Here is a 9064-nt window from a genome sequence, read left to right on the forward strand (position 1 = left end):
TAGACTACACATTGTCGTTGAGATCATGTCAGGTAAGATAAGAACAAGCATACAATACCAAATAGTGGAGTGTTTAATGCTTAGTCCGGCTGGTAATCGCAATTTTTGATTTGCATTAAAAACGTAGTTTGTAGTTGCCTTTCTACTAATATCAGATTGAGTTGCACCGCGACTCGCTATTCCCTTTAATATGTGAAGCAAAAAATGGTTTCCAAGTTGCATGAGGAGGGCGTGTCCGTCACACGAATTTTTCCCGGAGACGGTTGTAGCGATTGGCATCAATTAGGTGGGGAGTGTGGGGGGTTGAAAGTGATCATTACTTTAACGAACCCATTCTCAGGAGGGCTGCCACTATATGGCGCCTAGGCTCCGAAATACTCCCCTTACCGATACCTGTTCAAATAAAGTTAATAATAGTACATTACTACAATTTTTAGTAATTAACAGGAAAATCCCCCTTAAGTTCATCCTAGAATCATAAAATTTTGCAGCAATATAGGCAATAACAGAGAGCATGATCCTACCAAGTTTGGTGGAAACCGCACTATAAAAGTACGACCCCATATGTGTTACGCGACGCGACACTACATTCAGCATTCAGAATCACATTCATGGCAGCAATGTAGGCTACAGCATAGGGAATGATCCTGCCAAATTTGGCAGAAATCGCACTATTACTAACAAAGTTATAATAGATCAAAGCTGTCGTTTCTGCGCAAATTCAAGACAATGAATGTTAATATGACCTGAAAGTGGATATTTTCATATAATATATGCATGTATTACGTGCTTAGGGCAAATGCATACTCAAATCTCTTTATAAAAGAAATACACAAAACCTTTCATACCTGAAGCCTCTAGCTGCCGGTTTTCCGACTTATTTAACTTGACTTGCTTTAGCGTGAAGTTTAAGCTATAATTATTTCAATGCCCCAGCTATTGTAATTGCTGAATTATTACGATTTAATATTATGAACGTGTTTTTTTTTTGTAGAAATTGAGGCATCTATGTTATCAATGGACAATGGTTGTTTACAATGAAGATATGAAACAAGTCTTTAATGTTTTGAAAATAAACCTAAATTTTGTCATTGGCGACCTGAAAATTAAAAAAAAAAAAGTAGTGTCATATCGGTGACACAAATGCAAAAAATATCCTGTAGTGTTCATTATAATTTAAAAGAACCTTTATACTGCTGGTCTTTCAAAGTGTAAATATTGTCAATTTTTGCTTTACTAAGACGGTGATTCAATTTCGAATAGATAAGATACCTAGAATAAAAAGGTAAGTAGATAAGAGATTCGCTGCTTTCTGATGTTAAGCTAAAATGCATGGCCACACGTAACACACACCCGATAGAGATCAATCAATCAAATCAAACTGTAGTAATGACAATTGGCCAGGACACTACAAGTGTATGACAGTAGGGCGAATATTTAGTTAGAATGATTGATAACAACAATTGTCAACGGAGCAAAGTAGTTTTCTAGCGAAATTGGAAGTCCCAGCTTTTTACCAACCAGCCTGAGGACGGAAGTCTCGGTGTCCAAGTGGACAGCTACGTAAAGCAATTATATAACAGTATTATGAAAAAGTAGTAAAACTCGATTGTTGTGTTTTATTCTTTTGAAATTTTTCATATGGTTTTCGGGTTTTCATTCTTCGCCCTATTATAGTTTTTACAAATTTGCTTCTTATCGCCGAAATCTGCAATAATTAAGAAATCGGTGCTTAAAGTTCTTCATATGATGTTCTAATTTTCGGTGACTTTTTCGACCTCCCAGTCTACATACCATTTTACAGTAGTATTTCTTCCGATTATAGGTCATTACGAACTTTCCCCCCGAATTCCTTAGAATGACAGAATCTTCAAAGTCTTTCCCTTTGCACAGAAGCATCAATCATGTGTCGTGTGCCACAGTGGTTAAGACGGTTGAATACTAGTCTGGGACTGTGGGAATGCCTTATAGATGGAGCCAATCCATGCAATAGTGAACAAGAGGCAAACAAAGAGCATAATGTTTAGTTCTTGTTTTTAGATTATAATGTTGGTTTTCGTTTATTTTTCCTGCGTATTTCTGTTGAATATTTGTTGCTAAAATAATTTTGAAAACCAAAAACCGGAGCAAACAAATATGTTTTCTCTGCTGCCTAAAGTTGACACGATCAACAGAGTAATATTTTCAGAATATAGTATTGTACAGAATGAGTTACTCGTACATATCTTGTATACTTGATGTGATTTAATCAATTGAAGTAGTAAAGATCAATGATGAGCTCCGATTTTCATTACGAAGGCATTGTTCATATGTATCAGCAGGTGTTTTTATCCTTCTCTCTCTATGGTTCTGGATGTTGGCCGACTATAAAACACAATGAACGATGTCTCGCGGTAAAGGAGACGAATATGCTGCGTCGGATTAGTGGCTTGATCACATCCGATATAAGCATATCCGCGATCGATATGGGGTTGCACCGATTGTGAAAAAATTACGAGAAAGGCGTCTTCGATAGTATGGTCACATCATTTGCGGTAACGACAATTCACTCGCCAAGATTGGTCCGAACATCGAAGTCGATAATAAGCGAGCGAAAGGCAAAGCCGAAACAACGGTGACTTGATACCCTGGATGGGGATTTGAGAGTCTCTCAACTACATCCAAATCAGGCCTTCGATAAAATAAAATGGTGCTACTGATCACGACTAGCTGACCCCGCTTGTGAAAGGGACACAAGTTAAAAAAAAGGAAGAAGAAGAAGAGGTGTGTTACTGTTATTTTAATTTTTAAAATGTCACGAATAATTATGATAAGTCATTTAGGAAAATGTTTGAATCATAACGTAGTCCACACTAACATTTTTTTTTATCCCGTCAAAGGCCTTTACCGTTTATCGATGGAAACCTGGAGCGTATGGAAAATATCTGTGGTCGTTTGGTTGTTAACGAAGCCAAAGAAGAGGAAGGAATGATAGAACTCCTGTGATATCCGCTTCCTCGAGCATTTCATTAAACAAAATTACACTGATCCATTTTTTTTTGCAAAGCTCAATTGGTTGTTCATCAGATACTAAAGTTTTAATATTTTTCATCTTTTGAATAGTTAAAAATACTCATATATAAATATTTCGATTACGGGATGAAGCTTCTATAGTTGGGCCAAGAGTTGATTTAATTCTTCCCGTTTGACCATTCGTCGAAATATCCTGTCGGTTTTTTTATATATTGCTGATTCCCCTTCGTCCTTCATGGATTTAGTATTTTGGAAATCCTTAGTCATATTATTTCTCGATTCGGCTAACTTATATATTATTTTGTTGTCTTCTCAAATTTTTCGAAAGATATTTCGTAGGCTCGATTTTGTAAGCCGGCTGAGAGGGCGCTGAGAGACCCACTTATGAAGTTTCCATAATGAATCGCAGCGATGTTTTTTCACCAAAGTTAGAACGGTCAAATATCTGGGGCTAATTGTAAGCAAAAACTTCAGCTGGGCAATGCGCATGTTATATTTTGTTTTGTCCAATCCCTATTATAGTATTGTATCGTAGTTTCGGGAGTGGTTTCTGCAACTATTCTTCAGTCCCTGATAACAACAGAAAACCTCCTAGTAAAAGTAATTCTAAACAAAACACGTTTGATGTAGTAAATCTGTTCTACATGCAACTAGGCATTTAAAAAAACAAAGAATTTGTATAAGAAGATTTTCTGTTTCAAAATTTTCAATAAATCGATTTTTTCTTTTTTTTGTACTTCATTCCGTCATGCTTTCAAGGATCACGTCGTAACATTTAATTAAGAAATTCAAAGCGGAACGCGACACGCTAGCTGTTTCTACTCATATTATAACACCTTTTATATTTATGAATATTAGCTTGCTATGTGACATTCGTGAAGAGTCACGTGGTCGCCTTTATTGGAACCCTCAAATCGGTATTAATGTTAAGGGCAGTCGAAGCGATTATTGCAGGGCAAAGATGTTGTGGAAATAGCAACCTGGACTGCAGCAGGGGGGGGGGGGTTATCTGAACAGATATCGCGATGAGATATATTTTCAAGCTTAGATTTCACATAACCACATCACAGAAAATTTTCTCAGATATTTGGGTTGGGTGGTTTCCGAAAATGAGTCCTCTCCTACTTTAGGTGTGCACATTTTGCAATTTATGTCAAAACTGTTTTGGAAAGTACTAATCAAGACCTTTCATCTGATATCCCACATGGCTATATTGTTTTATACAAAACCTTAAAAAGCTCATTGTAGAAGCTACTGGTTTTTTTCTTTATGTCGTTAAACTCCGTATTTTCATTAGAAATAGCTACAACTTTAATTTCACATCTCGAGGGCCAAGTTCAAGCCATACTTCATTTAGGGAGGCTAAGTAGACATTCTTCTTGGAGTTTTTTGATAGAACACTTTCCATTATATCTCTCTCAATCCCAGAGTTTTTACATATAGATTTCTCTGATAAGTAGAATTTCATGATGTGCTCTAATCTTTCACCCAGCAAGTCAGTAATCGATAGGTACTCTTGTGTATTCAAACACAATATGGTTTAGAAAATCAAAATCTTGAAAAACACTTTAAACAGGAAATCCTCCGAATTGCTGCGGTTCAAAAGTATACTATAACCAGTGTTGTCGGAAGTGAAAAAATCATTGTATTAAAAAATGTGACAAAAAGTTAATAAATGGTACTTTTTTATGAGCCCGCTTAGGTTCAAGGTAAAAAGGAGAAATTTTCACCTCCGCTAAGACTTTTATAGCGTTGTCTTTTCGTTTATTTTCGGAGATGAAATTTCGCTACCCACCAATACTCTATGTATGCTCTAAAAGTGAACCTGTCCACCCGTGTATGATGCAACATTTTCCAATGTCGTGGCGCTTTTGAACAAACTTTTATATGAGTTGCCAATGACTGCGTTATTTTCGAACTGCCATTTTCTTTGTTCAACGGTGTGTTATTTTATACCTTTTATGATATGGTGGACTGCATTCATCTAAATCTCTAATTTGTTTTTTTTTTGCGATTTTACGGGAATTTTCACCTATTTCACAAAGTGACGACAGGTAGCGTAAAGTTACAAGTGCAACTTTTCGGTCATTTTGTCATTAAGTAAAACGTGATATTGCACAAGCACGAACAAGAATAAGGATAGGGGAATACAACTTTGAGACCGTTGACAATTTCTCCTATCTAGGGTCGAAAATCACAACCGATAACAACTACGATGATGAAATCCGCGCACGGTTGTTGTCAGCCAACAGAGCCTACTTCAGCTTACAAAGACTGTTCCGCTCGAAACGTCTCACCATAGGGTCAAAGCTCTTACTGTACAAGACTATGATCTTGCCAGTCCTCATGTATTCCTCGGAAACTTGGGTTCTTAGCAAGAAAAATTGCGAACTCTTGGCCGCGTTCGAGAGAAGAATCCTCCGAAGAATTTTTGGCCCCCTACATGAGGATGGACGATTCCGTAACCTACACAATGACGAAATCTATGAGCGATACCATGACCGTCCGGTTGTGGATAAAATCCGGCTCAATAGGTTACGGTGGGCGGGTCACTTAATCCGTATGGATGAGGATGATCCCACCCGGAAAGTCTATAAGGGCAATATCTATGGTAGGAAAAGAAGACGAGGCAGACCCTGCCTAAGATGGAGCGATGGCGTGGGCCAGGACGCCAGACAGCTTTTAGGGATATCGAATTGGTGGACCTCGGCGCAAAACCGGGATGTCTGGAGTTCCTTATTAAGGCAGGCCTAGACCGGATACCGGTTGTTGCGCCGTTGATGATGATGATGATGATATTGCCGGATATTAACTTTTGCGCAAAGTATGTTGAAAAGTATCTATTCAACATTAAAAGTACTGAAAAATGGAAAAAGGTACCGAGGTACTAATTAACTTCAAAAGGTATTATACCTTTGGTACTAAAAAGTCAATACTGACTATAACTAGTTTTGGAAGTTTAATTGGAAAATGACGTCACTGAGAGAATATCGTCCTCAGGAAAAGATAAACGGTTCTCTTGAAATTATCGAATCCTCCATAAAGACAGTGATGGATAGTACTATTTGTTTGTTGTTATACAGTTATAGCGTTTTTCGTAAATATTGTTAAAAAGCTTGACTTTCACAAAAAAATCACAACTTCCCACTCCCTCAATCATTTAATTCCAGATTCGATACCATTTTTGGAAACTACATAAAAAATAGATATTTTTTCAATTCAAAAGGACATCATCAAGATATAACATAATGAGGCAACTTTTGTCAACTTTGCAGGTTTGTAAGTTTTAAGTAGTGTTCCAATATTAAATTTAGATTTGAAATTTGAACTCTTATATCTTCGAGGCCATGACATTTCCAGTTGAAAAAATATCCATTAAATCTGGGATTAAATGATTGAGGGAATGGGAAATTGTGAAGTTTAAGTTTTGTGACACTATTCACGAAAAACGCTTAGGCGTAAAACCCCGATTCATAATTTTTGCGGACTATGTTCTTCTCATTCTATACTGTATTATATTTTAAGAAGAGTTGAACATGGTTGAAATTTTTGCAAATTGTCTTGGAGTTTGCAATTTGAAAACTAACTTACGTGATCCGTAGTAACTATTATAGGTTAATTCCTTCACTACTTATGCTAATTTCATACAATGAACGACAGACATAGATAGATTTATCCGAATTAGGCAGCCACCATTATTTTAGAGTGCATTTTGATAGCTAAAAAAATGAAAAATCAATATTTAAAAATTAAAAAAGGATTACAATTTTCACGAACAAATATATATACATACGTACAACATTTGACGGAACGCTTTCAAAAATTAAAATCCTGGCATGAAGTACAGATAGTCTCAATTCAATCGCCGTAGAACTTATATTTAACTTTTTTAAAGTTTTGAGACGTCGTAGCGGCTGCAGCATTATGCATTATCTACCTCATTTTAAAAACATGTTCGAAAATGAATTTGCCCCTATATTATTAAATGAGTTCAATCGGCCTTTACTCCTTGCCATACGCAAGCTGCATAAACGATAAGCCAACACTAAGTAAAGAACGGATTTCTTCTGTTGTTCTTCTTTTGGTCCTCTCATCAGAATCTTTAAGTGATTTAAAATGCGGACCTGGTCTCTTTTGTTTATTTGCTGGTAGTTCAAACATTCCTTCTGACCAAACTGAAATGGTTTTAACGAATATTGCTTGTTGGACTTTGGACTATTTTTCTTCTATAGACGTTTTAAAATAGGCAAATCATTGTTTCAAACTGCTTCAATTACAACAACAGGACAGCAAGTGGTTGTCCAGATATTGGAATTTTTCGTCGAAATTAGGCAAGTCTTGCAAGTACATTCGATCGTAGGGATATCTACGAGTTACTATTGTTAAACCAGAAGAACCAAGTATACTTAAAGCAAAGAAAATCCTCCTTTATTGCGTTTGAAACAATATTCGATTATTTTTTCTTTTGTGACTCTATTCACCAAAAAAATCTATAACTTTGCCATCCGCAGTTATCCGCATCCAATTTCTACGTTATCATGTAGCCTAATATGTGAGCTATATACACAGACACAGACATAACAAGAAATACTCCGGGACCTGAGGAGAAAAATATAACAAAATATAAAAATTAAATTATTTTGTTTGTTACAAAACGGTCTTATTTTTGACGTTTTAGAAATAGTATTAAAAAACGTTAAACATTATTTAAATATATCAAGAAGCATTGATTCATACCTAAACTATCAAAATTCATCCCAATCACTTGAAAATATCAGATAGATAACTCAACATTTCATTTTGTTTTAATGTTCACACTTAGAACGCTGACAACAAAACGTGTACGTTTTAGTAGGGTCAATTTCCAGCTAAACCTACACGTATGTATATGTTAAAAGATTATGGATGGAGTATGGATTGTGTATTATTGTTACTGAGATTGGCCTTTACCATTGCAATTTTCATTGCATTTCTACAGCCACTTTTTCATTTTGACTTTTGGCAGGTTAAATCCTTCAAATCTTGCGACGTTTGCTTACACTATTTCCTAAACTATTGCAAGCAAGTGAAACAGCAAGCCATTAAAAAGTGAGTTATCACAGGCGAATTTTTATTGAGTTCAATGAGTTTAGAACAACGATAAATTAAAATTTTGTGATTTTTGTTTTTCATTTATATGATAATTTAAAATAAATAACGAGTAGTTCTTGTGTATATCTGTAAGTACTGCATTGAGATTGCCCCGAACATGTGGTTCCATGGTGTAATGGTTAGCACTCTGGACTTTGAATCCAGCGATCCGAGTTCAAATCTCGGTGGGACCTGGCCGTAGCTTTTTTTCAAAAGTACTAAATGTTTGTTTATGAAAATTTCACTTTAAAAGAACTATCAACTATGATGACACTTGGTTTCAAAACTCACATCGTGCACATCTTTTTCTAATAACTATTTTTGTGGTTTGAGTATAAGATAATTTTCATTCAATATAATGCATACTCATGTCATGTTTTGTTCCATATATATTACTTTGAAAATAAGTGCTGAGCCAGGTTAAGTGTCTCGCTTTTGCGACTGATACATAACCATTTTTACTCTTTGAAGTTTCTCGTGAAGGGGTACCTTTGAGTGTCCCAATCGATTATCCTTAAAATCAACTGCAATCGGTAAACGGTGGCGTGGGTTCTTGCTCGCTTAATGGAGCGTAATTATAAGCGCCGCCCAAACCCCGCTTATAGCCTGGCAACTTTGCAATGAAAGAAGCTGGTTAGGCTTTACAAACGATAAACATCACTTTTATTAATTTTGAGAGGAAATTGATATGCTGACCAAGCGAACGGCGGTGGTGGTTGGACGGAAAAAATGTGACAGGGACTACTACTCGCCTTAAGCTTTTACTTACTTTTTTGCATTACGTGTTTCCCCATTTATCACCTTCGAGTCTAGGTCAGATTGTTTATACGAAAATCAGTTAATAAGCTTTGATCCCTTAGCTCCCATTAATTGCAGTTTGATAAAAACTTAGAACGACCGGTCAAAGTATTTATTTTCGGTT

At 36.1% G+C, this 9064-nt stretch overlaps 1 non-coding gene across 1 annotated transcript; it reads left to right on the plus strand.

Moving 5' to 3' along the window:
• Window positions 1–8264: 8264 nt before the first annotated feature.
• On the plus strand, window positions 8265–8336 carry Trnaq-uug. Its single transcript has one exon. It is a non-coding gene; the product is annotated as a tRNA-Gln (tRNA).
• The last annotated feature ends 728 nt before the right edge of the window (window positions 8337–9064 follow it).

The sequence above is a fragment of the Hermetia illucens genome, chromosome 4, assembly GCF_905115235.1.
Source record: "Hermetia illucens chromosome 4, iHerIll2.2.curated.20191125, whole genome shotgun sequence".
NCBI classification, from domain to species: Eukaryota; Metazoa; Arthropoda; class Insecta; order Diptera; family Stratiomyidae; genus Hermetia; species Hermetia illucens.